A 7,557-nucleotide genomic window follows, 5' to 3' on the forward strand; every position below is an offset into this window, starting at 1 on the left:
CTAGTTGGGATCATGGAACATTTGCAAGAAAATAACCAAGCTCAGAGAGCACCAAGGACCTCTCATTTCAACCCTGAGCTACAAATATTTTCCTTTATTTGTTTTGATGTCTTCGATGGGACTTTTTGTCTAGGATCTTCCAAATATGGATGCTCTGGCAACCCCCCCCCAAAAAAAGAGCTAAAAATGCAAAATGAAAAAAATACAAGCAAGAAAAAAAAAGATACAAAGAGGTAGCTTCTGTTCTTTACAGCAGTTTTAAGTACAATTATAAATTTACTTCTTGCTCCACGATGACAACATAACTCTATTTTCCCCCATTATCTGTTCATTCTAATCATGAAAAGCATAAATCATAAGTTCATTTTGTTTCTGTTTGGTGTAAAAAGTCTACAAGGGGTTCCCAGTCAGTAATAAAGCAGAGCTAACCTCTTTTCTCTGATCAAAGAAGTCAATTCAGCTATTTTCAGCTAGTTCCATCATAACATGGCTTTTTTGGGGGGGAGAATTGCCTTTTACTAAATATTTGATGCCTCCCTCCTCCCTCCCTCCCTCCCTCCCTTCCTTCCTTCCTTCCTTCCTTCCTTCCTTCCTTCCTTCCTTCCTTCCTTCCTTCCTTCGCCTGGAAAAGAAAATTTGACCTTGATATCTGCTCCATGTTTCCATACTCGCTAGCATTTCTGGGACAAAAATAGGAGATTGTCATAATTATACCATTCTCATAATCAACATGAAGCCAAGGCTGTTAGAATAGAACAGAATTCTTTATTGGCCAAGTGTGATTGGACACACAAGGAATTTGTCTTGGTGCAAATGCTCTCAGCGTACATAAAAGAAAAGATACATTCGTCAAGAGTTGAGAATCATCCGGTACAACACTTAATGATAGACACAGGGTACAATAAGCAATCAAATCATACTAGGAAACAGTCCATATAAATCACTAGGATACAAGCAACAAAGTTACAGTCATACAGTCACAAGTGGGAGGGGATGGGTGATAAGAAGTGATGAGAAGATTAATAGTAATAGTAATGCAGACTTTGTAATAGATGAATAGTGTTGAGGGAATTATTTGTTTAGCAGAGTGATGGCTTTCGGAAAAAAACTGTCCTTGTGTCTAGTTGTTCTGATGTTCAGGGCTCTATAGCGTCATTTTGAGGGAAGGAGTTGAAACAGTTTATGTCCAGGATGTGAGGGGTCTGTAAATATTTTCACAGCCCTCTTTTGGACTCGTGCAGGATACAGGTCCTCGATGGAAGGCAGGTTGGTAGCCACTGTTTTTTCTGCAGTCCTAATTACTCTCTGGAGTCTGTGTCTGTCTTGTTGGGTTGCAGAACCAAACCAGACAGTTATAGAGGTGCAGATGACAGACTCAATAATTCCTCTGTAGAACTGGATCAGCAGCTCCTTGGGCAGTTTGAGCTTTCTGAGTTGGCACAGAAAGAACATTCTTTGTTGTGCTTTTTTGATGACGTTTTTGATGTTAGGCGTCCATTTTAGGTCATGTGATATAGTAGAATCTAGAAATTTGAAGGTCTCTACTGTTGATACTGTGTTGTCTAGTATTATAACTGTTCTTGTTAGAAACCCTTTACTATAGGAAAGGACCCAAAGAAAGAGATAAAACCTTGTAATCCACATCAGGTGTCTCTGCCACCTTTACATTTCTGTTTTTACAACTTGTTTTATCTCTGGGCTTGCAAATGATAGGCTGAACCATAAATTAAGCTCGCCAGGTTAATGCATCCAGTACTAACTAGGCTAAAATGCAATCTATTGATTTCCATTTCAACAATCCAACATAAGGGGAGGCCCTTATTTCTATTCTTGAGTGGATAAAGACTTGCTTTAGGTTTTTTTTTTAATATCGCTATTGAAAGTTTTAAAAACAAAGGATGAAATCAATACAAACTAAAACAGAGTAAGACGGTGGGGGGGAGGGAAGGAATAAAACAGAAAGCTTAAGTGCAAATAGAAAAGGGGGAAAAAACAGAAGAAAAAAGATAAAGAGCAAAGACAAGCTAATAGCGAATCCAAGAGCCATCATTTTTCTTTATTTCTCCTTAAAACCATCCACAGCCAGCTGATGTATCTTACTGCCTTTTAAAATTATTATTATTATTATTATTTGAAAGAGCCCTTCATCTAATCAGAAATGCGTTTTATGAGGTTATTTCCTCATAAAGTGGAAGGGAGACAATTAACTGAACTTTATGCTAATGCCAGCCATTTGATTAGCCAGAACTTGATTAATTCCAAGGAAGGCCACGCTTTGCAGCAGGCATGATGGGAGCAATGATAATAAGCAAGATGAAAGGGAATTAAGGAGAAAGAACAATATGAAAGGAGAGAGAGTGAAATTAGTTAACAGGAAGAAGGAACATTTATCTGACTTAGGGATCCAACTTGTACATACTGCTGATCACAGCCTCTTGCAATCTCTCTCTGTCTCTTTCTCTTTCTCTCTCTCTCTCTTTCTCTCTCTCTCTCTCTCTGTCTCTTTCTTTCTCTCTCTCTTTCTCTCTCTGTCTCTCTCTCTCTCTTTCTTTCTCCCTCTCTCTTTCTCACTTTCTTTCTCCCTCTCTCACTTTCTCTCTCTCTCCCTCTCTCTTTCTCACTTTCTTTCTCCCTCTCTCACTTTCTCTCTCTATCTCTGTCTCTCTCTCCTTCCCTCTCTCTTTTTTCTCATTCTTTCTTTCTTTCTCTCTCTCTCTCTTTCTTTCGCTCTCTCTCTCTCTCTCTCTCTGTCTCTCTCTCTCCTTTCCTCTCTTCTTTCTCATTTTCTTTCTCTCTTTCTCTCTCTCCCTTTCTTTCTCTCTCCCTCTCTCTTTCTCCCTCTCTTTCTCTCTCTCTCTCTCACTTTCTCTCTGTCTCTCTCTGTCTTTCCCTGTGTCTTTTTTTGCTCTCTCTCTTTCTCTCTCTGTCTCCCTGTCTCTGTCTCTCTCTCCTTTCCTCTCTTCTCTCGTTTTCTTCTCTCTTCTCTCTCTCTCTCTCCTTTCCTCTCTTCTTTCTCATTTTCTTTCTTTCTCTCTCTCTCTCTCTTTCTTTCTCTCTCTCCTCTCTCTTTCTCCTCTCTTTCTTTCTTTCTTTCTCTTCTCTTTCTCTCTCTCTCTTTCTCTCTCTGTCTCTGTCTCTCTCTCCTTTCCTCTCTTCTTTCTCATTTTCTTTTTCTCTTTTTTTCTCTCTGTCTCTCTCTCTCCCTTTCTTTCTCTCTCCCTCTCTCTTTCTCCCTCTCTCTATCTGTCTCTCTTTCTCTCTCTCCTTCTTCCCTCCATCATGTTTGTGTGTGGTGTGTGTATGTCTTTGTATGTTGGGGTGGCCGGGGGGAGAAACACACTTCAAAGGGGAGGGGGCTAAGACAAAATATGGTTGGAAAAGGAAGTTGCATGAAATAAACTGGGTTTTTCCCTCCTCCTCTCTCTCTATCTTTCCATTATTCTTTTGAGGCTGGCGCTGGAGCTGCCTCACTGGCAGAGATTCAGACATTAAGTGAATTGCTTATTTGGGGTCTCCTTAATGTGTTCCCCTGGCATCAAACTGGAGAAAAAAAAAAAACCTCCACAAACTAATCCTTTTTTGACTTTGTCGGAAATAGTTTTCTCCGTCTAGCCATATGACTGACAAGGAACCAACTCCCAGAATTTTCAGTAGTGGTGTTGTGGGCTGGAGAATTCTAGGAATGAAAGTCCTCAGAAGCAATTGGGGAAGGTTTTTTTCCCCCAGAAAGTGCAGTCTGGCAAAGGAGATCCCACATCTATGAACAAATGCTACCTCCAAATATCTTCACACTACTGACCCAGCCAGGGAAAGAATCCTGCTCTATCGGTTACAAGTAAAATCATAAGAAGGGAAAATAAATTGGGACAGCAATTAACCACTGCTAAATTATGTCCTTTAATTACCGTCTAAAGAAATGGGATGGCGGTGTATAGACATTAGTAATCAATAGTACGATCAAAGCCTTTAAGGAGATGTGGTCGACCCAGCCTGCAAAAATCCAGAAGGTAGCTAGATGGAAGCAACATGCTAGTTGAAAGTCCTCTGGAATATTTGCAGCCCCGGGAATATGTTTAAGAAAACACAACACGATTCTAACATTTTTGCAAGGCAAAATCCTGGATAAATGCACTGATTCGCAAGTGAACTGCGGTGGAATGTAGTCTGGATTCCAAGGAGGGAGGAGCTGCATTTCCAGAGGAGCAAGAGACAGCAAAGCTGAGATAATTGGTGTGAGAGAAAGACCGTGAAGACAGCTCTTCCCTAATAGTTTCTAGAGGATAGTATTTGTCTTACACTGGTGCGGTGGCCTAGAGGTGGAGTTCTCACCTCACAGTCAGGAGGCTGTGGGTTCGATCCTAGGTAGAAGCAAATATTTCTCTTTTCGGACACAATGAGAATATATCTGCTGAATATAACTCCGGGTTGGTGACAGGAAGGGCATCTGGCCATTAAATGCTCTGCTAGCTCCATTCAGTGGTAAAACTTTTTGAATCCCACCATTGATGAGGATTGTATGTTTTATGGTGCAAGTACTGTAGTCTGTTTTATTTATTTTTTTCCAATTATTAAATTTTATTTAGTTTTCAAAATTTAAAAACATAAAATAAAACTTTATACATCATTATATCAACATCAAGACATCTTTTACATTTTGTTATCATCTTTCTATATACACATTTTTTTTCATCATACAATTTCAACTTAATATATAAATAAATATAGATAGATATGAATATAGATATAAACATTTACCTAGTTTCTTATTCTTTACCTAATTGCCATTTTGATTTCTTTTTATTCTTAAACCATTCATAACGGGTACCCGAGACGTTATAATATATCGTCTCTTCTTTGTCTCTTAATTTCATTGTTAGTCTGTCCATCTCTGCACAGTCTCATTTTTTTATATAACAATACCCTCGGATGGTACATTTTCCTGCTTCCAAAATTGTGCGTAGGAAGTCCTCGCAGCTATAGTCTGTTTTAGTTTGGCAAGGTTTTTGTCCATAGGTAAGAAACCATAGAGGAAACTGCATGGAATAACAGCATGCCTTTCTTGGTTTTTGGAGCCTGACATTAAAAAAAAAGTAGACAATGAGCATCTAAGGGATACCCTTTATTCTCCTTGCAATGCAAGAAGTCCTCGACTTACCACAGTTCATTTAGTGACCATTCAAAGTTACAACAGCACTCAAAAAAGTGACTTATGACCGTTCTTCACACAACTGTTGCAGCTTCCCCTTGGTCACATGATCAAAATTAAGCCGCTTGGCAACTGGCATGTACTTATGACTGTTGCAATGCTCTGGGATCATATGATTCACTTTTTCAACTTTCTGATGAGCAAGGTCAATTGTCATGCCCCTGTTGGAGACTGACTCTGTGGGAGAGGAGGAACAGCCGACAGGGAGTGGAAGTGTGGCTCCAGAGGTTGTGGAGGAGGCTGGGGAAGGGCAGAGGTCGACTGGGAAGTCAGAGGAAGAACCAGGCCCATCCCCTCTCCATCCTAGGGCACGCAGGGAGGAGAGGATAAGGGAGAGACGTGAATGGTGTGGTCTACGGGGGAGGAAAGGGCCTTGATCCTCTTCATGGGCTGCAGCTGTGAGGAATGGTTAAAAGGACGGACATGCGTATGGACCAGTGCTGGAAACAAAGCCTGGAAATATCTCTAGTCTGTTGTTCTATCTGAGTTTGGCGTCTTCAAGCCCTTATCTTGCCTGATTCCCTTAATTGCTTCAGTGTGGTTTGTGTTGTTTTTACTCTTTATAATTTATAGGCATTTTTAGTTTAAACGGCATTTCCTCCTTTTCGTAACTGCTTGTGGGGGAGTTTTTTTTTTTTTTGTCTCCAGTCAAGGATATCTGGAGCTTTGAAGCAAAGTGAAGGAATAAAAAGGGCTTCACCTGTTTTCATGACTGTGTTTATTTTGTATCCCACCCTGGGTCATCACATCAATGGAGACATCAGATTCACTGAACAACTCTGTAACTTAACAACTGCAACGATCCACTTAACAACTGTAGTAAGGAAGGTTGTAAAATGGGAGCAAAGCTCACTGAACAAGTGCTTCACTGAGCGACAGTCATTTTGGACTCAATTGCAGTTGTAAGTCAAGGAGTATATGTATTCCCACGAATAATATTACCTGTAAGGCTAACTCATGCCTCTTGCAAACCTCTTGCAAAATATATCAGTGAAATGGTGGTTATACAGCATGTGATACATTTCTGTAAAATGTAGAATATAATTTTACTACATGCTGAAAAGAATTGGGGGGCAAGCTAAGCATGAAAATCCCCAAATAGAAATGAGGTATTAATTTATGAGTTTAATTGTTCAAACTGCCAACATAGGATAAGTGATGAAAAGTCAATTAGGGTTTTAATTAGAGCTACTATAATCACATATATTAACTAATTAACTGTGACATTAATTCTAACCTGTCTCCCATTTAATTGGCATTTTATGGATACTAATTCGAAAACTTGTTATATTTATTTATTTTTTCCATAAAGAAGAGAGCATTTCCTACCACCTTCTTTAATGCAAAGGTGAACAAACGATTTCAACGGTTTATGAAAATGCTACAATAATGAAACTCAGAGCTGATTTCTCTATGTACTCCTGATATACCACACACACACACACACACACACACACACACACACACACACACACACAAAGATGTTGAGACCTTGGAAAAAGTTCAGAGAAGAGCAACTAAGATGGTCAAAGGCCTGGAGACTAAACCATATGAAGAATGGCTGCAGGGTTTGGGTTTGGCTGGTCTAAAGAAAAGAAGAATTAGGGGTGATGTGATAGCAGTGTTCCAGTATTTTGTGGGGCTGCCATAAAGAAGAGGGGGTGTCAAATTACTCTCCAAAGTACTAGAGGGAAGTCCAAGGAACAATGTATGGAAACTGATCAAAGAGAGAAGCAACCTGGAATTAGGGAGAAACTTCCGAACATTTTTCCTGAATGCCATGTGCCTTAGCCATTGAGCCACCATGTCCCTAGTGATAGTCATAGGATACTAAATAAGCAATCGAAATCATACTAGGAAACTAAATAAAACAATATAATCGTAAAGATGCAAGCAGCAAGGTTATAGTCATAAGTAGAAAGGAGATAGGTAATGGGAAAGATGAGAAAAATAATTGTAATACAGTCTTAGATAGTTTGACAGTGTTGTGGGAATTAGTTGTTTAGCAGAAGGATGGCATGCAAGGGAGGAAAACTGCCCTTTTTTTCTAGTTATTCTGGTGTGCAATGCTCTGTAACATTGTTTTGAGGGTAGAAGATGAAACGGTTTGTGTCCAGGATATAAGGGGGCTGTAATAGTGGTGGGATTCAAAAAATTTTACTACTGGTTTTGTGGGAGTGGCTTGGTGGGCTTGGCGGGGGAAAGATATTGTAAAATCCCCATTTCCATCCACTCCAGGGGAAGGATAGACTGCAGAGTCCCCATTCCCTCCCCACCCCACTAGCCTGCTTTCCAGCTCTGTTCTCCTGTGCAGGGCAATCAAGGAAGACCCAGCCAATCAGCTGGGACTC

Source organism: Notechis scutatus, chromosome 10, assembly GCF_049901735.1.
Source record: "Notechis scutatus isolate UNSWTSFEM ecotype Mainland chromosome 10, rNotScu1.2, whole genome shotgun sequence".
Lineage (NCBI taxonomy): Eukaryota > Metazoa > Chordata > Lepidosauria > Squamata > Elapidae > Notechis > Notechis scutatus.